The 23,761-nt window shown below is 38.7% G+C and overlaps 1 pseudogene; it reads left to right on the top strand.

Moving 5' to 3' along the window:
* The first annotated feature begins 22,354 nt into the window (after nucleotides 1–22,354).
* On the top strand, nucleotides 22,355–23,456 carry LOC122439336 (annotated as a pseudogene).
* The last annotated feature ends 305 nt before the right edge of the window (nucleotides 23,457–23,761 follow it).

The following is a 23,761-nucleotide window of genomic DNA, read 5'->3' as shown; positions in this document are numbered from 1 at the left end:
CTTTTCTATTTATTTATGGTTGCCTTTGGAAGCAAAAGCTTATAGGTTTGGTTAAGTCACATAGGTTTATTTTTGCTTTTATATCTATTGTCTTGGAAGACTGACCTAAGAAAACATTGCTATGATTTATGCTGGAAAATGTTTTGCCTATGATCTCTTCTAGAAGGTTGATGGTGTCTTTACTTATATTTAAGTCTTTAAGCCATTTTGAGTTTATTTTTGTGTATAGTGTGAAGATATGCTCCTGCTTCATTGATCTACATGTGGCTGTTCCAGATATCTCAACACCACTTTCTAAAGAGACTGTCTTTTTCCCATTGTTTCCTTTTTCAAAATTTAAGTGTCCATAAGTCTGTGAGTTTATTTCTGGGCTCTCTATTGTGTTATATTGATCCACATGTCTTATTTTTGCCAATAGCACAATTTTGATAACTGTAACTTTATAGTATTGTCTGAATGTGGAAAGGTTTTGCCTTCTGCTTTGTTCTTTTTTCCTCAGGATTGCTTTGTCAACTGTGGGTCTTTCATGGTTCCGTATATATTGTTGGATTATTTTTTCTAGTTCCATGAAAAATGTCATGGGTATTTTGATAGGGATTACCTTAAAACTGTAGATTGTTTTGGGTAGTATGACCATTTAGCAATATTAATTTTTCCAAGAGCGTGAAATAACTTTCAATTTCTTTGAATCATTTTTGTTGTTGTTCAGTTGCCTAGTCATGTTTGACTCTTCGTGACCCATGAACTGCAGCACACCAGGTTTCCCTGCCCCTCACCATCTCTGGTTGTTTGCTCAAGTTCATGTCTGTTAAATTAGTGATGCTATACAACCATCTCATTCTCTGTCACCCTCTTCTCCTCCTGCCTTCAATCTTTGCCAGCATCAGGGTCTTTTCCAATATTGAATCATTTTAAATTTCCCTTATTAATGTTTTGTAGTTTTCAGTATATAAGTCTTTTGCCTCTTTGGTGAGGTATTTTTCTGAGTACTTTTTAGATGCAATTTTAAATGAGATTGCTTGTTTACATTCCCTTTCTGAGATTTCATTGTTAGTGTACAGAAATGTGACTGATTTACATATGCTAATTTTGTATCCTGCAACCTTGATGAATCTGTTCATCAGTTCTATTAGTTTTTGTACGGAATATTTAGTTTCCTGTCTATATAGAGCATCATGTTATCTGTGTTTAATGACAACATTACCTCTTCCCTGAAAATCTGAATACATTTTCTTTTTTTTTCTTGTCTTCCAATTCTATATTAAAGGGAAATAGTGAGAGTGAGAATCATAGTCTTGGTCTAGATTCTAGTGGAAAGTCACTCAGTTTTTCAGTGTTAAGTATTATATCAGTTTTGCAATTATCATAAGTAGTTTTTATTATGTTGAGATATGTTACCTACATGGCATTCCTACTGATTTAGATGGTAAAGAATATGCCTTAAATGCAGGAGACCCAGGTTTGTTCCCTGGATCAGGAAGATCCCCTGGAAAAAGGAATGGCAATCCACTCCAGTGTTCTTCCCTGGAGAATTCCATTGACAGAGGAGTCTGGTGGGCTACAGTCCATGGGATTGCAAAGAGTTGGACATGACTAAGCACTAACATTTTCCCTATATATTAACTTTAATAAAGGTTTTTATTATGAAAAGATGATGAATTTTATCAGCATTTTTCATTTTCCTACTATGATTTTTATTATTTTCTTCCTTTCATTATTTTCTTCCTTCCAACTTTGGGCTCTTTGCTCTTCTTTTGCTACTTCCTTTAGATGTAAAAGTAAATAGTTTGTTAGATATCTTTCTTGTTTCTTGAGTAGGTATGCATTACTATGAACTTCCCTCTTGTTAACACTGTTGCTTTATCTCAGAGGTTAATATATGTCATGTTTTTATTTTCATTTGTCTTCAAGGTTTTTTATGACTCCTTTGATTTCTTAATTGACTCAATATTGTTCAGTAGATCATGTTTAGCTTGCAGATATTTGTGATTTTCCAGCTTTTTTCTTATAGTCCATTTGTAGTTTCATGCCATTACAATCAGTAAAATGCTTAATATAATTTCAGTCTTCTAATTTTTTTGAGATTTGTATTGTGTCCCAACATATGGTCTATTCTTGAGACTGTTACACGTGCACTTGTGAAGAATGTGTATTCTGCTGCATTCCATTTGGATGGAATCTTGCTACTCAAAGAGTGGTCCATAGACTAAGAGCTGTAGTATCAACACCAGCAGGAGGTTTCTTTGATTTTCAGAAGCTCTGGGCCTACCAGAACCTGATGAATCCCAATCTGCATCAGAACTACAATCCTGCATGATTCCTATACACAGTGAAGTTGGGGAAATGCTGGTCTGGAACTAGTTTTCTCATCATCTCAAGTTAACAATCAGACTGCATAATTATTTGTATTGAGTACTGTAGGTGTTTAGCAGTATTGTTTCAGATATTGACAAATATCTGCCAAGGAAAAATTATCTCTGTTTGAGAACCAGTGGCCTATGGTTGAAACATGGTGCATGCTGACAGAATTCTGACCAAAACCCTTTCCTTCCTCAGTCTGAGCCTTTAAACAGATCATTTAACTGCTTAAAACACATTCCTGCAATGGAAAATTGAGCTCACAATAATACTGCTTCTTAGCACAAACTTTTATAAAACTTAAATCAAGCAGTGCCTATAAGATGCTAATCTCAGGTTAAATAGCATTAAAATACATAAATGTGCTTTTTAATAATTAACAAATATTTTACATTAAGGGACTAAGTATGAGCTCTTAACTTGTAGTAAAGTGTGACATTGCTAAATTTTGGGGCAAACGTGTCAAGAAGCCAAAGAATGTAACATCCATAGAAAGTGTAAAAGTTAGTCACTCATTGTGTCCAACTATTTATGACCCCATAAATAGTGGGCTAAAGCCCACCTGGCTCCTCTGTCCAAGGAATTTTTCAGGCAAGAATACTGGAGTGGGTTATCACTTCCCAGGAGATCTTCCTGAACCAGGGATCGAATCTGGGTCTCCTGCATTGCAGGCAGATTCTTTACCATCTGAGCCACCAGGGAAGCCAATTTTTTGGGCAGTTGTGTCAAGAAGCCAAAGAATGTGACATCCATAACTATATATCAACAGAACACTGTCCTCTCTCTAGTTCAAGGAAGAAAGAACAGTTTTCTGACAATGAAGTTCTGTGTGCTCACCACAAATTAATCTTTTAAGGATCAAAGGGACTTCAACCTGGGAGTTCCCTTAGTCTCAGCCTTTGGAAAAATATTAAACCAAGGGTTAGGATAAGGTGGTCCAAGTTAGACTCCTGAAAAACAGACATGATTAAATTCAAAGATTAATAAAGACTGGATTCACTTGACTTTGAACCTGGTCTTTTGGGAGCAGAGCATGATTAGGAGAATTTTTCTTTCATTTGATTCCAGTGACACAGAGAGAAATCATGTACATAGAAATAGAAATAAAGAGAGGGAAAGGTGCCTAATAAGCAGGTATAGAAAGCTATTAATATCTCCCCTGCTGAGGTCACTTAGTGTTTGCATCCTTAAGCTGGACAGGACACAAAGTGGCTTTTGTAGTCATAAATCTGGATCGGGGCCAATGCTTTACTACACTCTGCTGTCTTGTCTGGTGACAGCTCCAGTCTCCATCATCAACCACCCAAGGAGTGACACATTCCACAAGAGACCTCCTTCTAAGAAACTCCATCTAGGTAAGTCTAGATGAGAGCACAAGAATTCCTCTAGGAAAGATTCAGAGAAAATGAAACCTGAGAAGTTTTACCTGAAATCAGCTAAGTGCCTGATCAGCCTAGTCCAGAGATGAAAGATAACTGTTTGTATTCTTGGTTAACTAGTAATTGCGTATTTGTTTATAAACTAGTAATTATAACAACTATAACTAGTAATTATTATAGAAACTAGTAGTTTGTTTATTTAATATAATAATAAGGATGTGTCTGTTTGAGTCTACAATGCAAGTTGATAATTAAGTAATGGTAATAAAGGTCCAGTTTGACGACACTGTAAAATAAGTGAAATAAATAATATGGCTCCATGAAAATGAAAACATATGTGAGTTTTGCTGTTCAGAGAAACAGAAACACTTATTATGTGTGAGGGACTATGCAGAACATCAAGTATTTTTTAAATTTCTAATTTGGGGTATATTTGAGCATGTTCTGTATTCATTTATTTATTTTTTAATTTTTTCCCAATTACTTTTATTAGTTGAAGGCTAATTACTTTACAATATTATAGTGGTTATTGCCATACATTGATATGAATCAGCCATGGATCTACATGTGTTCCCCATCCTGAACCCCCTGTCACCTCCCTCCCCATCCCATCCCTCTGGGTCATCCCAGTGAACCAGCCCTGAGCATTTGTCTCATGCATCCAACCTGGACTGGCGATCTGTTTCACACTTCATAATATACATGTTTCGATGCTGTTCTCTCAGATCATCCCACCCTCGCCTTCTCCCACAGAGTCAAAAAGTCTCTTGCTGGGTCAGAGTTCTATTTTTAAACTATTTGCATGGTGAAAGTGAAAGTCGCTCAGTTGTGTCCGACTCTTTGCAACCCTGTGGACTATACAGTCCATGGAATCCTCCAGGCCAGAATACTGGAGTGGGTAGCTGTTCCCTTCTCCTGGAAATAGAACTGCCATATGACCCAACAATCCTCCTCCTGGGCATACACACCAAAGAAACCAGGACTGAAAGAGACACGTGTACCCCAATGTTCATTGCAGCACTGTTTATAATAGCCAGGACATGGAAGCAACCTAGATGCCCATCAGCAGAAGAATGGATAAGAAAGCTGTGATACATATACAAAATGGAATATTACTCAGCCATTAAAAGGAATGCTTTTGAATCAGTTCTAATGAGATGGATAAAACTGGAGCCCATTATACAGAGTGAAGTAAGCCAGGAAGATAAACAATACAGTATACTAATGCATACATATGGAATTTAGAAAGATGGTAACAATAACCCTATATGCAAGACAGAAAAAGAGACACAGATGTATAGAACAGACTTTTTGACTCTGTGGGAGAAGGCGAGGGTGGGATGATCTGAGAGAACATCATCGAAACATGTATGTTATCAAGTGTGAAACAGATCGCCAGTCCAGGTTGGATGCATGAGACAAGTGCTCGGGGCTGGTGCACTGGGATGCCCCAGAGGGATTGGTTGGGGAGGGAGGTGGGAGGGGGTTCAGGATGGGGAACACATTAGACCCATGGCTGATTCATGTCAATGTATGGCAGAAACCACTACAATATTGTAAAGTAATTAGCCTCCAACTAATAAAAATAAATGAGAAAATAAATAAAATTTTTAAAAGGCAATATGGTAAGTATCTTAATGTTCTACTTTATGTATATAATTTCTCTCAAGCAAATTAATAAAAGAAACAATCCAGAACTGAAAAAAAAAAAAAAAAAAACTTAGTGTTGTTGTGGGTGTTCTGTAGAGTCTTGGAAATCCCCCACTTCTGTGAACATAATCAGGTGATCTAACGTGCCTGTTGTGGCACCTTTCTGAATGACATCATGATGTATTCTTCAGCTGGAGTACTACTAGGTGGGGTGCCTTCATTGGAATATTTTACTCTTACTCTAAGATAGTTTCCGCCATCAGAGGAGTCTCATCAGCTCAGGGGAAGTATAGAGCATTTTCACCTGTGCATCTCACCTCTCAATTGTTGCCTTATTTTATGGTATGCTTCTAGGAGTATATCTTAGCCCTGCTGATACCCACCTCACACTCAAGTGTAACAGCCTCAGTGATGTACACTGTGGTCACACCCTTGCTTAACCCCTTCACTTGCAGTCTGTAAAATAAAGACATAAAGAGGTCTCTGAAAAGATTCATTTGGATGGTTTCTACAAAAAGGCCAACTATTCTGGGACTGAAGAAGTACCCAGATTGCAGGGCTCAAATCAATGGAGCCTGAAACCACCTTTATTGGATCAAATTATGGAAGCAGAAATTTCTCTTTCTATTGTGTCTTGAAATTGCTATTTCTGTGACTTCAAGTTCTCTCTACACTTAAGTAATGCAATTTATCAACTTTTCTGCTCTAATACCCATACAGTTTTTCCGTTTCTCTATTCTCCTGCTTTCACAAAGCTTTCCCCAAACTTACACCAAATAGTTGCAAAGTTCTGGTTCTTGAGAATATGGATGTCTTAAGAATAATCTCTTCTCAGATGAAATATTATCCCAAGTTTTTTTTCTTTTTTCTTCTGTTGTACTAAGGATAGTTGTGAGTTATATTACTCATATGGAATAAACTCTACTTGGCACCTTCTCTGTGAAATGTATGTAGCTCACCTCATTAGACTTTTTTTTGTCTGTCTCATATATAGATAGTTTACCATTTCTTCTCCTACTTTTGCAAAGTTTTCCCCAATCTTATATCAGAAATATTTGGAAATTCCTGTTTTCTTCCCCCATAAGGCAGCATGAATGTCTTATGAATAATTTCTTCTCAAATTATATTTATCATCCCAAGGTTTTTTTTCCCTTTTATACTAGAGTTACTAGTTGCATTTTTCACGTGAATAAAAACTACACTTGAAAACCCAATGTGTATTTTATAACAGAGAAACATCTGAGACCACAGTTTGTCACATTTGCATACATCATTTATTTATATATAAATATCTTAACTGCTCTTCCTGATAATGTAGAGTTTGACTACTATTGTGCATTATAGATGGGCTTCCCAGGTGGCACTAGTGGTAAAGAACCTGCCTGCCAATGCAGGAGCTGCCCGTTCAAGCCCTGGGTCAGGAAGATATGCTGGAGAAGGGAATGCAACCTACTCCGTGATAAATTGATGAATTCCATGGACAGAGGAGCTTGGTGGGCTACAGTCCATAGGGTCTGAAAGAGTCAGACATTACTGAAGCGACTTAGCATGCATATTCATGCTTTATAAGTGGTGACTGAGTTTTATTATCCTCCTTAACATCCTGCTTTTTAATTCAGTCATGTTCACGTACCTGCCATAGCGACTGGCAAAATGTTTATCAAATACGTATCTCCATGTGAAGTCTACACAGAAACACAAATTTGAATAGATAGGTTGACTTAATATGGTCTTTGATTGAAGGAAGACCTTAACTATATATGATGAAGCAAAATTTTAAATTATACTTTCTATTTCATTTTCATGCTATATTGAAGTATGGAAGACTGGTGCCCAGGCAAATGGTTGTTGTTGTTATTGTTGTTTTCTTTTTTGGTTTGTTCCATTTGGATGTAGAATTATTTGAAATATTTATTTTTATTATTGAATTAGCTTTTTTTTCTGCTTAAAAATGTACATTTCTCCCTACAAATGTGAATCCTCTATTGATCTTAACGAAATAACTCCTCTTTCATAAATTTTGTCATATTCGCTAAAGGAATATTTTTCTTGGTTAGTCTAGCTAAGGTTTTTTGTCAATTTTATCTTTTCAAAGAACCAGCTCAGTTTTTTAAAAAACATTTGATATTGCTTTCCTTACCATTATTATATTTATCTCTGATTCAATCTTTGTTTCCTTTCTTCTTCTAATTTTGGGCTCAGTTTCTTCTTCCTTTTCTAATACCTAGTCATAATTTTTTTATTTTATTTTACTAAGAGTAGTATTCAGAATAGCATGGTCCTGGTATAATAAAAGACACATTAAGACCAGTATACCACAGTGGAGAGCCCGGAAGTAAACCCATACATACATGATCACTAAATATTTGACAAACCAGCCAAGAATACTCAATGGAGAAAAGACTGTCTCTTTAGTAAATGGTCCTGTGAAAACTGGGTATTCACACTTAGAAAGATGAAACTAGACTCTACCTTTACCTCTCACAGTTCTACTGTCAGCAGATTTCAATTATACAGCACAGTATTTTCAACTGAATTAATCATGCTGTTTATGAGATCCTCAACCTTATAATCTTGTATCTAAAAATTTGGACTCTCTTGCCAACCACTCCTCAATCCCCATGCCCAGCACCTTACAATAGCCATTCTACTTTTCTTCTATATGTTTATTTTTTATATTAGACACAAGCGATACCATATAATTTTTATCTTTCTCTGACTTACTTCACTTAGCATAATGCTTTCAAGGCCCATCCATATTGTTGCAAATGACAGGGTTTCCTTCTATTTAAAGTTAAATTCCCTTGTCTATTTCTACCACATTTTGTCTATTTGTCTGTCAACAGTTTGTCTCCATACAATGACTGTTGTGAATGAACATAGGAATGCAGATAGTCCTTTAAGATAATGTTTTTCACTTCCTCTGAATATATCCTAGAAGTGGGATGGCTGGATTATATTGTAGTTCTGTTTTAATTTCCTGAGGAACTTCCATACAGTTTTGCATAATGGCTGTACTAGTTTACTATCCCACCAATAGTACTAAAGTGTTTCCTTTTCTCCACATCTTCTCCAGTATTTATTAGCTCTTATCTTTTCAATAGAATACATTCTAATGAAAGGTTGTTGCTGAACGATAAGACGCCGGGATTCTTGGCCTCTGGAGGAGATGAATTCAATCCGGGGCCAGAGACAAGGCTGGATTCCACGCTCAGAGCTTTTGTGTAATAAAGTTTTATTAAAGTATAAAGGAGATAGAGAAAGCTTCTGACATAGGCATCAGAAGGGGGCAAAAGAGTACCCCCCTCCTAGTCTTTAGCTGTATGTTATATAGTCACTCACAGTCTGTTAATGAAAAGAAAGGAATGTCATAAAATTTAGAATGGCACCAGATAATTGATCCCTGGCCATAAAATGATTGACTTGAATCTTGTAGAAGGGCAGAATACCAACAAATAGTTTCATTTACATAGATTAGGGAACAATATCTGAGTAAGTAGGTTAGGCCATTTGGCGGAACCAACTTGAAAATAGAGTCAGGGGTACATTAACATAGCTTAAGACAACATTTCCATAAGAAAAAGAAATGTATTGGTTAACTCAAGGTTTGAGAGTAGTTAGCTTCAGGTGAAACCAGGTGTCATGGCAACACAGCATTTTAAGAGAAACCTCCTTTTAAATTTGTATAGAGAAGAAAAAATATCGCTGTTTTTTTTTTTTTTTCTCCTGCCACTTAAGAGAGATAAAAATGTCTGGCACTTGCAGCCTCTTTCCTCCGTTTGGAGACCCCTGGCCTTCCTGCCTGTTACCCTCTCACTAACAGGTGTGAAGTTATATCCCAGCATAGTTTTGATATACATTTACCTGAATATTCACGGTAATTTTTTCCATTTTCATGTACCTGTTGGACAACTGTATATCTTTGTCCTTTGGAAAAACGAAAAAAATGTCCAAAGGAAAAATGTTCTTTGTCCTTCTTTTTCTTCCAGTATTATTTAGATACAATTGACATGTAGCACTGTGTAAACTTGGGCTTCCTTGGTGGCTCAGGCAGTAAAGAATTTGCCTGCAATGCAGGAGACCCAGGTTCAATCCCTGGGTAGGGGAGATACTCTGGAGAAGGAGATGACAACACACTCCGGTATTCTTGCCTGGAAAATCACATGGATAGAGGAACTTGGCAGGCTACAGTCCATGGGGTCACAAAGAGTTGGACATGACTGAGTGGCTAACACTTTAATGCTGTACATAGAAGGTAGTAGTCAGTCAGCTTGCTTGGTAAGAAGCTACTCCTCAAATCACAATGGTTTGCAATAATGAAAGTATATTTTTATCATATTAGACAAATCCTGCAAGGTGTCTATGGCTCTGACCCGACTGTACTAGGCTGCATGCATATCTTCATTCTGGGAGTCATGCCAATGGACCAGCTCCTGTGTGGGAGGTGCTCTTTCTTGTGACAGAGAGGGACAGTAATAGAAAGGGTGGACTTTCCTAAAGCCTCTTTGAGCTTCTCCTTTTGCACTGAGCACCTCATGTTTGTCCTCATTCTATACACCAAAGCATGTGGCATGTCCAAGTCAAAGCCAATCAATGGGGACATGCACTCCTCCCACCTGAGGCACAATCAAGACTCAAAGCAATGGGTCAGGATGTGCAGACCTCCTAAGAGTATGAAGTAAGAGTAAACCAATACTTGTGAAGAGTTTAAAAAGTCCACCTGGGGAAGAAACAACCACACAAATAGTCTATACTTCTACCAGCAGCAAATCTTTATCAATTATATGCTATAGACACTCAACAAAGGAAGATAAGAAGAGTTAGAGAAAGGTATGATTTAAGAAACAGCAGTTTTACACACATACTTAGTAAGGTATTTATTTAACGTGTTTAGTCTCTGAATCCTGTCCAACTTTGTGATCACATGTTCTGTAGCCCACCAGTCTCCTCTCTCCATGGGACTTCCCAGGTAAGCATACTGTAGTGGGTTGCCATTTCCTACTGCTGGGGATCTTCCCAACCCAGGGATGGAACCTGCGTCTGCTGCATTGCAGGTGGATTCTTTACCACTGAGACACCAGGGAAGCCCTAGTGGATCATAGAAACATGGTAAAATTGGTTGAGAGTGTAAAAATTCTTCCTCAGGCTGTATAGAGCCAACATAAGGGCATCACAGTTCATGTCCTGTGTAGAACAATGTCCTGCATAGAACAACTGATTGTGATGTGTCCTCACAATCACTCTGCTTCCTGTGTGGGGCCCTCGGAGAAAATATGTCTTCAAGATCACATTTCACTGTCTCCCAAGAGCAGTCATCCTGGACTCATTTCTAATCAGCAAATTCTCTGGAGTCCAAATGATCTTTGTAGTTTTTGAACTTGGACATAGTCATAACAGGTGCTATGGATTGAGCATCTGTTTGTGCCACATAATTTCCTGTGACTCTAAAATATCAACTTCTCACACCAGCTCCTTAGGTGGAAACTCCCCAGTTTATATATAAGGAAATAAAAGTTAAAAGTTTATTTCCTGTCAAGAGGGAAATGTTCAAAAAGCACATGTAAACTTAGGCATGTAGATGTTGAATGACCAGATCCAACAACTGACCACCTTTCATCAGACCTGAGGTGGGAAGGAAGAATCCTAATGGAGAAAATATAAAATACCTACACCTGACTGTAACACTGGTCCACAGTCCTGATACTCACGAGGGTGGTCCACAGAACAAGACCTGACCTGCAACATCAACAACATCTGGTAGCTTGTTAGAAATACTGAATCTCTAGAACACTCTAGTCTTGTCAAATCAGAGTCTGTATTTGAAAAATACTCCCTAGTTATTCACACACACATTGATGTTGGGAGAAGTGCTTATTTAGTGAACAGTGTTTCTCAACCTCACCACTATTGACATTGTGATAGGTAATTCCTTGTGTTAGGGGATGTCCTGTGCATTTTAGTTTTGTTAAACTATACCCTTTGCCTCAGCACACTTTGTTTCAGTTGCAGTTCCCCAGATATGACAATCAAATATTTCTCCAGATATTTCCAAGTGTTCTCTGGAGCCAAAATCATCTCTGATTGAGAACCACTGGCCCAGAGCAAAAGAACTAGGAAATATTCTGTGTTGTAATCAAAGCACATGCCTTACTCAGTTCGTAACTTTGAGCCAATTACCTCACAATTCTGAAAATTTAGAATAAGTTTCAAAATTGTATAGTCCTCATAGGATGGCCTGTTGTAAAAATTAAATGAGACAATGCATATATAATTCTTAGCTCTGCCTATGGTGTGTCAAAAAAATCTAAATGTATCTCTTATAATAACCAAACATTTTAGAAGGATGAAAAAACAGTTTAACACTTCTATTAAAAATATAAAATTCCTAATTGATGTGAGGAAAGCATTATGAATCCAAGGGTTATTTTACCCATGATTTTATATCAAAGGGACACACTTCTCTCCTTTATTGAAGAAATAATACTAATTTTCTGGATATATCAAGAGCTGCCTTCTCACCATAAACCAGTGCCTTCAAGACCCAAGATACCGAGTCAAGACAGGTTCCTTAGGCTTAGACTTGAAGGAAATTATGACTGAAGTTCGTAAAAACATTTTAGTGTCAGACCTCCGGAAGCCAGGAGAGAATCTGGGGTAGTAATAGGAACTGAATACACTTGACTTCGAACCTCATCACTTGGGATCAGCAAATCAGTGGGGGAAAAAATCCGTTCTGTCCAGACAAGTTCCCCTGAGGAAATGATGTGATCAAGGTTGAGTAACAAGGGAAAATGTGCTGAGCAGGTATAATGAGCAGGTACAGAAACTATAAGGCGCTATGACCGTCTCCACTGCTTCAATGTCTGAGCAGTTCCACCTTGAGCTGGAGTGGGCATGGTTTTTGCATTTGCACCCCCAAATCCTGTTCTGCTTCACTCCTTCCTGTTCTCTTGTTGTACGACAGACCTTCAGTCTGTCTGAATCATCAGTCTGTCATCATCACCCACAGGGAGGAATTTGGATATCCACAAAAAGACCTTCCTCTCAGCTGTCCCAGCCAGGTGAGTAAAAGACTCCAGTGGGCATTGCAGGAGAAAGTTAGAGAAGAGTGAAACCTATGAAACCTAAGTACATTTACCTGAGGTTATTTGAAAACATAAACAGTGGGCCTGGAGCATAGAGGTTTCCATGATTGTTTGTTTGATTGACTAATTAATTTATAATAAATTTATTTAATATGTTAAAAGGACAAATGTCTATCAGATTCATCAAGTCTAGAATTGTTGTTGACAGTTATGGGATGGGAATGAAAATCTAGTTGAATGAGACTCAAGAAGAAATGGGGGGGCAAGTGGTTGTTCAGTTGCCTGTAGTGTCCGACTCTTTGCAACCCCAGCACACCAGGCTTCCTTGTCCTTCACTATCTCCTGGAATTTACACAAACTCATGTCCACTGAATCAGTAATGCCATCTCAGCCATCTCATCCTCTGTCATCCTCTTTCCTCCTGCCTTCAATCTTTCCCAGAAGTCTTGCTGTTTAAGGGAGTAGGAAAATAAACTATTAGATTAGGAATGGTTTGCAGTGAAATGAGGACATTCTATTTATTTGTTTTAATTTTTAAGATGGGATATATTTGAGCAACTTCTATATTCATTAGGATCCCAGGTGGCATAGTGGTAAAGGATCCACCTGCCAATGCAGGAGACACGAGACACAGGTTTGATTCCTGGGTCAGGAAGATTCCCCTGGAGAATCTTCCCTTGGAAAATTCACTTTGGTATTCTCACCTGGGAAATCCCATGGGTAGAGGAGACTGGCAGCCTCAGTCCATTGGGTCACAGAGTCAGACATGACTGAGCATGCGCTGAGCACACACAGGTCAATGGAGTAGTTGTTGCCCTGTAACCCCAGTTCTTGAGATACACATTTCACAGAAGCTTCACTCACCCTGCATATTTACTTGATAAAGAAATTGCATTTAATATATAAACAGGCATATGTTAAAGGGATTAACTTTGCAATTAGTTCACTAGCTGAGAGACTATACATAGTTTTAGGTTTATTAGCCATTTACTTTCTCTACTGCTAATTGTCTATGTAAGCTTTTTATTTTATATACTGGTGTCTGAGTGATTTTTATCCCCTCCCCTTTTTTTTTTTGGTTGCATTATTTCCTTATAAATCATTTCATCACCAACTCAGAAAATGCCAGGAACGGCACTCCAACATGTGCAAGAAGGAGAGAATTAGACATATTTTTAATACTTTGAAAAGTCTTACTGCTGAAAATAGAAATACATGTTGTGTTTCTCTCCCCTCCCTTTCCCTTCCCCACATAGGTGTGTTAGGTGTCTTTTTGTGACACCATTTCACCCAAAACTGGCCTAAGCTGCAACCAGTTCCCTTACTAGAATCCTTATTCCTCTCTCTCTCCCTTTATTTTTGTTTTTTATTGCATTCTTTCAAACAAAAAGTTAGAATTTTTAAAGGAAATTTACTATTTACCATTTAAATATTATATTAAATAAATGGTATAAATATATTATACCATTAAATATATATGCTTTCTATATATATAGTTGCCATATTATGTATAGTTTATATATATATATAGTTGCCATATAGTTGCTATATATATAGTTGCTCAAATATACCCCATCTTAAAGCATATATATAAATATATATATGCTTTCCAGGTGGTTCAGTGTGTAAAAAATCCACCTGCAACACAGAAGATGCAGGCAGGCACAAGTTTGATTTCCCAGGTCAGGACAATCCCCTGGAAGTGGGCATAGCAACTCACTCCAGTATTCTTGCCTGGGAAATCCCATGCTGAGAGGAGCTTGGTGGGCTGCAGTCCATGGGGTTGCAAAGAGTCAGACATGTCTGAAGTGACTGAGCATGCAGGCACGCATGCACATGTATGTATGCATGATGTATTTGTTGGGTTGTGTGAGAGTTTATAAACTGTGAGTTGCCCAGTCTATCAGTTTTTTGTCCTCCCGCCCACTGCTTTTTAAACATGGTAGTCAACATTTGCTGTCATCTTGTGGAACACATGTGTTTGTATTCAGCTTAAGATTGCTTACATCTTTTTTAAAAAGCATGTTTGAATCCATTTATATTTATATATTTTGAATGTGTAGTGTTAGATATTGCTTCCTTCACTGTTTTTTTAAAAATTATATTTCCAATCCTTTTCATAAGATTATACCCATTTCATTTATATTTAACTTATGTTAACTTGAATGTTTTTATTTTGTATATTTTGTTTCAGATTCATCTTACTCTTTTACTAATATTCAACATTGTTCAGTAAAGTTGTTTTGAATCAGCTATATTTAATCTGGTTTTATTTCCTGTGATATTCTTTGTGTTTTATAAAATTTATTTCTACATAAATGCACACCTTAATGAAACCACAAGAGTGAACAGTGAACAAATCAGGTGAGGTCCCTGTCTGTTGGGGTCTCACGTTCCAATGGAGAAATAAGATTACAATAAAATAAATGCATGTGTGACAAAAAGTCCTCAGGCATAAACCAAATGAAGGAAGGGGAAGATTTTTGTAGCATGTGAAAGGTTTTATAGCATATTTTGTGGGGGAGGACTTTACCTTTGGGATAGGAATCAGAAACAAAAGTAGAATGTGACCACAGGTTTGTCAAAAAGAGATCAGAATACAAAACCCAAGAATAATAAAGAAAGATGTAACAGGAAAAACAAATGAGAAAAAAGCCAGCTTCATCCACTATTGGACCATATTAAAAATGGTGGTGGGTCAGTCCCTAAGTCTCGTCTGACTTTTGTGACCTCATGGACTGTAGCCCATCAGACTCCTCTGTCCATAGGATTTCCCAGGCAAGAATACTGGAGCAGGTTGCTATTTTCTTCTCCAAGAGATCTTCCTGACTCAAGGATAGAATCTGGGTCTCCTTAATTGCAGGAGGATGCTTTATTGACTGAGCCATCTAGAAAGTTCATAATTTTAAAAAGTAATTAATGCACTCAAACACAGAAAAGACAGGAATAACTAATTCCCATGCCTCAGGGAAATGAGATGGATACTGTAATAAGACAGTGGGTGAATAAAGATGCAGTGAGTATGTGGTTCCTTGGGTCTGAGGTCACTTTAGCATGTGCACTGCTTCATGTTCTCTCTGTAAACTGATTCTTCTGTTGAGCTCTTTATTTTTATTGTTTCTCTCTTAGCAGGAACTAGGCTTCTTTCAAAACTATTCTTGTGTTTACTGCAATGGATAAGAAATGTTTTTGACTATGTCCTAGAGTAAAACAGGTGGCCCAAGTGGTAAAGAACCCACCTGCCAATGTAGGAGACATAAGATGCATGGGTTCAATCCCTGGGTCAGGAAGATCCCCCGGAGGAGGGTGTGGCTACCCACTCCAGTATTCTTGCTTTGAGAATCTCATGTACAGAGGAGAGTGGCAGGCTACAGTCCAAAGGATTGCAGAGTCAGACATGACTGAAGCGACTTTGCACCCTTGCAGGCAGAGTAAAACAGGAAACTTACATATGATCTAGTGTGTGTGCACAGACAAGGAATAAATACACATGCATACATACGCAAACACAAAAGGAAGCTAAACAAAGAAAACCAAAAACACTTACCACATGTGACACACCCTGATATTTTCTTTTGTGTTTTACTGTATTCTATTTTGGTCTTACAAACTGCATAGACTGTAGCTGTAACAGGTCTGAGCCTCGAATAGAATATAATAAACATTCCTCCAGCATGTCTTCCATATCTGTGTTACTGTCGCCCAGCTTCATTTTGTTTTCTAATCACAGGCAATTTCTGTGAGAACACATTCTTTCATTCCTTTATCAATATATATTTATTCAGCTACTGTATCCAACTAAACTAAGTATGGGGTCTTAACGGTTATGTATGACATTGATACAAGGCTCATGACACTCACAGTCTAGCACAGAGTATAAGATATTGAATTAAATTAAAATTACACACTGATAACCTTACTATGTAAATTATTGTAAGAGATTATCATTTTGTGGAAATTTTTTTAAAAGATTCATATAGATGATATCAGTTCAGTTCAGTTCAGTAGCTCAGTCGTGTCCGACTCTTTGTGACTCCATGCACTGAAGCACATCAAGCTGCCCTATACATCACCAACTCCTAGCTTACTCAAACTCACATCCATAGAGTCAGTGATGCCATCCAACCACCTCATCCTCTGTCGACCCTTTTGCTCCTGCCCTCAATCTTTCTCAGCCATCAGGGTCTTTTCCAATGAGTCATTTCTTTGCATCAGGTGGCCAAAGTATTGGAGTTTCAGCTTCAGCATCAGTCCTTCCAATGAATATTAAGGACTGATTTCCTTTAGGGTGGACTGGTTGGATCTCCTTGCAGTCCAAGGGACTCTCAAAAGTCTTCTCCAACACCACAGTTCAAAAGCATCAATTCTTCAGCACTCAGCTTTCTTTGTAGTAGAACTCTCACATCCATCCATGACTACTGGAAACACCATAGCTTTGACTAGAGGGCCCTTTGTTGGCAAAGTAATGTCTCTGCTTTTTAATATGCTGTTAGGTTGGTCATAGCTTTTCTTCCAAGGAGTAAGTGTCTTTTAATTTCATGGTTGAAGTCACCATATGCAGTGATTTTGAAGCCCCCCCCCCCAAAAAAAAATAAAGTCTGTCACTGTTTCCATTGTTTCCCCATCTATTTGCTATGAAGTGATGGGATCGGATGCCATGATCTTAGTTTTAAGCCAACTTTTTCACTCTCCTCTTTCATTTTCATCAAAAGGCTCTTTAGTTCTTCTTTGCTTTCTATCTTAAGTGTGGTGTCATCTGCTATCTGAGATTATTGGTATTTCTCCCAGCAATCTTAATTCCAGTTCGTGCTTTATCCAAATCAACATTTCTCATGATGTACTCTGCATACAAGTTAAACAAGCAGGGTGACAATATACAGCCTGGACGTACTCCTTTCCCAATTTGGAACCAGTCTGTATTCAATGTCCAGTTCTAACTGTTGCTTCCTCACCTGCACACAGATTTCTCAGGAGGCAGGTAAGGTTATCTGGTATTCCCATCTCTTGAAGAATTTTCCACAGTTAGTTGTAACCCACACAGTCAAAGGTTTTGGTGTAGTCAATAAAGAAGAAATAGATGTTTTTCTGGAACTCTTGCTTTTTTGATGATCCAGCAAATGTTGGCAATTTGATCTCTGTTTCCTCTGCCTTTTCTAAATTGAGCTTGAACATCTGGAAGTTCATGGTTCATGTACTGTTGAAGCCTGGCTTGAAGAATTTTGAGCATTAATTTGCTAGCGTGTGAGATGAGTGCAATTGTGCAGTAGTTTGAGCATTCTTTGGGATTGCCTTTCTTTGGGATTGGAATGAAAACTGACCTTTTCCAGTCCCATGACCACTGCTGAGTTTTCCAAATTTGCTGGCATATTGAGTGAAGCACTTTCACAGCATCATCTTTTAGGATTTGAAATAGCTCAAGTGGAATTCCATCACTTCCACTAGCTTTGTTCACAGTGATGCTTCCTAAGGCCCACTTGACTTCACATTCCAGGATGACTGGCTCTAGGTGAGTGATCACACCATTGTGGTTATCTGGGTCATGAAGATCTTTTTTGTATAGTTCTTCCATGTGTTCTTGCCACCTTTCTTAATATCTTCTGCTTCTGTTAGGTCCATATCATTTCTGCCCATTTTTGTGCCCATCTTTGCATGAAAGATTTCCTTCGCATCTCTAATTTTCTTGAAGAGATCCCTAGTTTTCCCATTCTATCATTTTCCTCTATTTCTTTGCATTGATCACTGAGGAAGCTTTCTTATCTCTCCTTGCTATTCTTTGGAACTCTGCATTCAAATGGGTATATCTTTCCTTTTCTCCTTTGCCTTTCACTTCTCTTCTTTCCATAGCTATTTGTAAGGCCTCCTCAGACAACCATTTTGCCTTTTGTCATTTCTTTTTCTTGGGGATGGTCTTGATCACTGCCTCTTGTACAATGTCACAAACCTTTATCCATAGTTCTTCAGGCACTCTGTCTATCAGACCTAATCCCTTGAATCTATTTGTCACTTCCACTGTATAATCATAAGGTGTTTAAGTCATACATGAAAGGTCTAGTGGTTTTCTCTACTTTCTTCAATTTAAGTCTGAATTTGGCAATAAGGAGTTCATGATCTGAGCCACAGTCAGCTCCCAGTCTTGTTTTTGCTGAATATATAGAGCTTCTCCATCTTCAGCTACAAAAATATAATCAATCTGATTTAGGTGTTGACCATCTGGTGATGTCCATGTGTAGAGTCTTCTCTTGCGTTTTTGGAAGAGGGTGTTTGCTATTATCAGTGCGTTCTCTTGGCAAAATTCTATTCGCCTTTGCCCTGCTTCATTCTGTACTCCAAAGCCAAATTTGCCTGTTACTCCAAGTATTTATTGACTTCCTACCTTTGCACCCCAGTCCCCTATAATGAAAAGGATGTCTTTTTGGGGTGTTAGTTCTAGAAGGTCTTGTAGGTCTTAATAGAACCATTCAACTTCAGCTTCTACATACAGCATTACTGGTTGGGGCATTGACTTGGATTACTGTGATATTGAATGGTTTGGCTTGGAAACTAGCAGAGATCATTCTGTTGTTTTTGAGGTTGCACCCAAGTACTACATTTCAGACTCTTTTGTTGACTATGATGGCTACTCCATTTCTTCTAAGGAATTCTTTCCCACAGTAGTATATATAATGGCCATCTGAGTTAAATTCACCCATTCCATATGCAGTCTAAAAAAGAAGATGGAGTCTTTATTTTAATCAGATGAAAATTGGTTTACAATGTTGTGTTTGTTTCTGCCAGACAACATCGCAAATCAGCCATAATTATATAAGACGGGCTTCCCTGATAGCAGTTGGTAAACAATCTGCCTGCAATGCAGGAGACCTCAGTTAGATTCCTGGGTTGAGAAGATCCACTGGAGAAGGGATAGGCTACCCACTCCAGTATTCTTGGGCTTCCCTTGTGGCTCAGCTGGTAAAGAATCTGCCTGCAATGCGGGAGACCTGGGTTTGATCCCTGGGTTGGAAAGATCTTCTGGAGAAAGGAAAGGCTACCCACTCCATTATTCTGGCCTGGAGAGTTCCGTGGATTGTGTAGTCCATGGGGTCGCAAAGGGTCAGACACAACTGAACGACTTTCACTTTTCACTTTTATATACATATGTGTGTGTGTGTGTGTGTGTGTGTGTGTGTGTGTGTATCACCTTCCTCTTTAACCTCCCTCACCTACCCCTATCCCAGTCTCACAGAAAACCAGGCTGAATACAAAATTGTCATATTTAAATAGAGCCCTGTTTTATATGTCCAGGGTATTTAGGTACTATTGAAGCTGAAGCTCCAGTCCTTTGGCCATCTGATGCAAAGAACTGACTCTGCAAAAATAGCACTGGACTTTAGGTACTATTACTACACTTAGGGAGGAAAGATAATCTAATGTTGACAGCTTGGCTTGTGACATTGTTTTCTAATTGTGTGCCTGAGGTTGAGAATAGCCCAGTCATTGCAAGGAGGCCTCTTGGTACCTCCAATTTTCTCATACTATTTCTCATCACTCTACCTCATGGACTTTCCCATGGACACAAACACTTCCTTTCAAACTTGATATTTTTTGAAACAAATACCTTTTCAGATCCTTTGACCTTGGAGTAATCTCTGTCCAGCACACACATTTCCTTCAGAAAACCTCACATCTCCAGCCCTCACTTCCATGAGGTTTCTGTTCAGATGTTTGGTGTGCTCTGAACACCCTATAAAACGTTGTTGTTGTTGTTGTTCACTCAGGCATGTCCAACTCTCTGCAACCCCGTGGACTGCAGCACACCAGGCTTCCCTGTACTTCACCATTTCCTGAAGTTTGCTATGGTGATGCCATCCAACCATCTCATCCTCTGTGGCCCTCTCCTCCTCCTCAATCTTTCCCGGCATCAGGGTTTTTTGCAGAGTCAGCTCTTTGCATCAGCTAGCCAATTGATTGGAGCTTCAGCTTCAGCATCAGTCCTTCCAATGAATATTCAGGGCTGACTTCCTTTAGGATTGACTGGTTTGATCCTGCAGTCCAAGGTACTCTCAAGAGTCTTCTCCAATGCCACAGTTCAAAAGCATCAATTCTTTGGCCTTCAGCATTCTTTATGGTCCAAATCTCACATCTGTGCATGACTACTGGAGAAACAATAGTTTTGACTATAAGGGCCTTTGTCAGCAAAGTGATGTCTCTGCTTTTTTAATATGTTACCTAAGTTTGTCATAGCTTTTCTTCCAAGGAGAAAGCATCCTTTAATTTGATGGTGCATCCACCATCCACACTGATTTTGGAGCCCAAGAAAATAAAGTATAATATCCCCATTAACTTTCTACTTTATACTAGATCTCTTTCTTCGTAACAACTATCTCTCAGTACAGTATACTCTTTATCTAGAAGTAGGTCAGACCTCAATTTATATTCCCCCAAATCACAGCAGAATTCTCATCTAAACTCCCCAATACATGGCCATTTGGGGAGGAGGCTGGATATGGGGTAGGAGTTGGTACTCAGAGATGGCACAATTCAAACTACCACACAATTGCACTCATCTCACACGCTAATAAAGTAATGCTTAAAATTCTCCAAGCCAGACTTCAGCAATATGTGAACTGTGAACTTCCAGATGTTCAAGCTGGTTTTAGAAAAGGCAGAGGAACCAGAGATCAAATTCCCAACATCTGCTGGATCATTGAAAAAGAGAGAGAGTTCCATAAAAATATCTATTTATGCTTTATTGACTAGGCCAAAGTCTTTGACTGTGTGGATCACAATAAACTGTGGAAAATTCTGAAAGAGATGGGAATACCAGACCACCTGACCTGCCGCTTGAGAAATCTGTATGCAGGTCAGGAAGCAACAGTTAGAACTGGACATGGAACAACAGACTGGTTCCAAATAGGAAAAGGAGTATGTCCAGGCTGTATTTTGTCACCCCGCTTATTTAACTTATATGCAGAGAACATCATGAGAAACGCTGGGTTGTAGGAAGCACAAGCTGGAATCAAGATTGCTGGGAGAAATATCAATAGCCTCAGATATGCAGATGACAACTCCCTTATGGCAGAAAGTGAAGAGGAACTAAAAAGCCTCTTGATGAAAGTGAAAGAGGAGAGTGAAAAAGTTGACTTAAAGCTCAACATTCAGAAAACTAAGATCATGGCATCCAATTCCATCACTTTATGGCAAATAGATGGGGAAACAGTGGAAAGAGTAGCTGACTTTATTTTTCTGGGCTCCAAAATCACTGTGGATGGTGATTGAAGCCATGAAATTAAAAGACACTTACTCCTTGGCAGGAAAGTTATGACCAACCTAGACAGCATTTTAAAAAGCAGAGACATTACTTTGCCAACAAAGGTTCATCTCATCAAGGCTATGGCTTTTCCAGTAGTCATGTATGGATGTGAGAGTTGGACTATAAGGAAAGCTGAGTGCCGAAGAAGTGATGCTTTTGAACTGCGGTGTTGGAGAAGACTCCTGAGAGTCCCTTGGACTGAAAGGAGATCCATCCAGTCCATCCTAAAGGAGATCAGTCCTGGGTGTTCATTGGAGGGCCTGATGCTGAAGCTGAAACTCCAATACTTTGGCCACCTGACGCGAAGAGTCGACTCATTTGAAAATACCCTGACGCTGAGAAAGACTGAGGGCAGGAGGAGAAGGGGACAACAGAGGATGAGATGTTTGGATGGCATCACCAACACAATGGACATGGGTTTGAGTGGACTCCTGGATTTGGTGATGGACAGGAAGCCTGACATGCTGTGGTTCATGGGGTCGCAAAGAGTCGGACACAACTGAGCGACTGAACTGAACTGAACTGAACAGATGGCACAGGGGATCTCCTGAAGGGGAAATTTTCATACAGATATTATGGATTTTAATTTTTGAATGGAAAATTGTAGAATTTCAAACTTGTTGCAATGCCAGTTTCAGATACAACTAGTCATGTCATTTGTTTTTTTGTTTGTTTCCAGGTAGTCACCTCTCCTACATGGAATTGGGGAATGATACAGAAATTTCAGAATTTCTTCTTCTGGGATTCTCGGAGGAATCAGAACTGCAGCCCCTCATATTTGGGCTTTTTCTTTCCATATACCTGATCACTGTCTTTGGAAACCTGCTCATCATCCTGGCTGTCAGCTCAGATGCCCACCTGCACACCCCTATGTACTTCTTCCTCTCTAACCTGTCCTTTGTAGACATCTGTTTCACCTCTACCACTATTCCAAAGATGTTGTGGAACATCCAAACACAGAACCAAGTTATCACCTATGCAGGTTGCATCACACAAATTTATTTTTTCCTACTCTCTGCAGTATTGGACATCTTCCTCCTCACAGTGATGGCCTATGACCACTTTGTGGCCATCTGTCACCCCCTGCACTACATGGTCATTATGAACCCTAGGCTCTGCTTTCTGTTGGTTCTGGTGTCCTGGACCATCAGTGTCCTGAATTCCTTGTTACAGAGTTTAATTTTGTTACAGCTTTCTTTTTGCACTGTTGTGGAAATACCTGACTTTTTTTGTGACCTCAGTCAAATAACCCAACTTGCCTGTTCTGACAACTTTCTTAATAATATGGTAATGTGTCTTGCAGTTGTGCTTCTAGGTGGTGGTACCCTGGCTGGTATCCTTTATTCTTACTCAAAGATAGTTTCCTGTATATGTAGAATGTCATCATCTCGGGGGAAGTATAAAGCATTTTCTACCTGTGCATCTCACCTCTCAGTTGTCTCCTTATTCTTTTGTACGAGCCTAGGAGTGTATCTTAGCTCTGCTGCTACCCACAGCTCACACTCAAGTGCAACAGCCTCGGTGATGTACACTGTGGTCACACCCATGCTGAACCCCTTTATCTACAGTCTGAGAAACAAAGACATAAAGGGGGCTCTGAAAAGATTCTTTGTGATGGTGCATCTAAAAAGGCCAATTATTGTGAACTTGGAAAAGTGCCCAAGAGTGCAGATCTCAAAGTCTCAGAGTCAGTAGTTGTGATTTTTAAATCAGACTTTGGAAGTAGAAGTTGCCCTGTTATTTGTTTCCTGAAATTCTCTCTTTTTTTTTTTTCCAACTATGTTACACAATTTAATTACTCACTTAATTACTCTTCTCTGTCAGATATCCAACCATTTTTCTTTTCTTCTTGTTCTTTCTTCCTATTTTTCCTATTTCATCCCCAAGCTTTGATATCAAAAAGTTGGAAATTCTCACTTATCTCATGAAACTGCTTGGATCTATTAAGAACAATTTCTTCTCAAATGACAAATACCATCCCAGGTGATGCATCTTATTTT

The sequence above is a fragment of the Cervus canadensis genome, chromosome 4, assembly GCF_019320065.1.
Source record: "Cervus canadensis isolate Bull #8, Minnesota chromosome 4, ASM1932006v1, whole genome shotgun sequence".
NCBI lineage: Eukaryota > Metazoa > Chordata > Mammalia > Artiodactyla > Cervidae > Cervus > Cervus canadensis.
The sequence above is the reverse complement of the archived record's forward strand: the minus strand, read 5'-3'. Positions and strand labels throughout refer to the sequence as shown.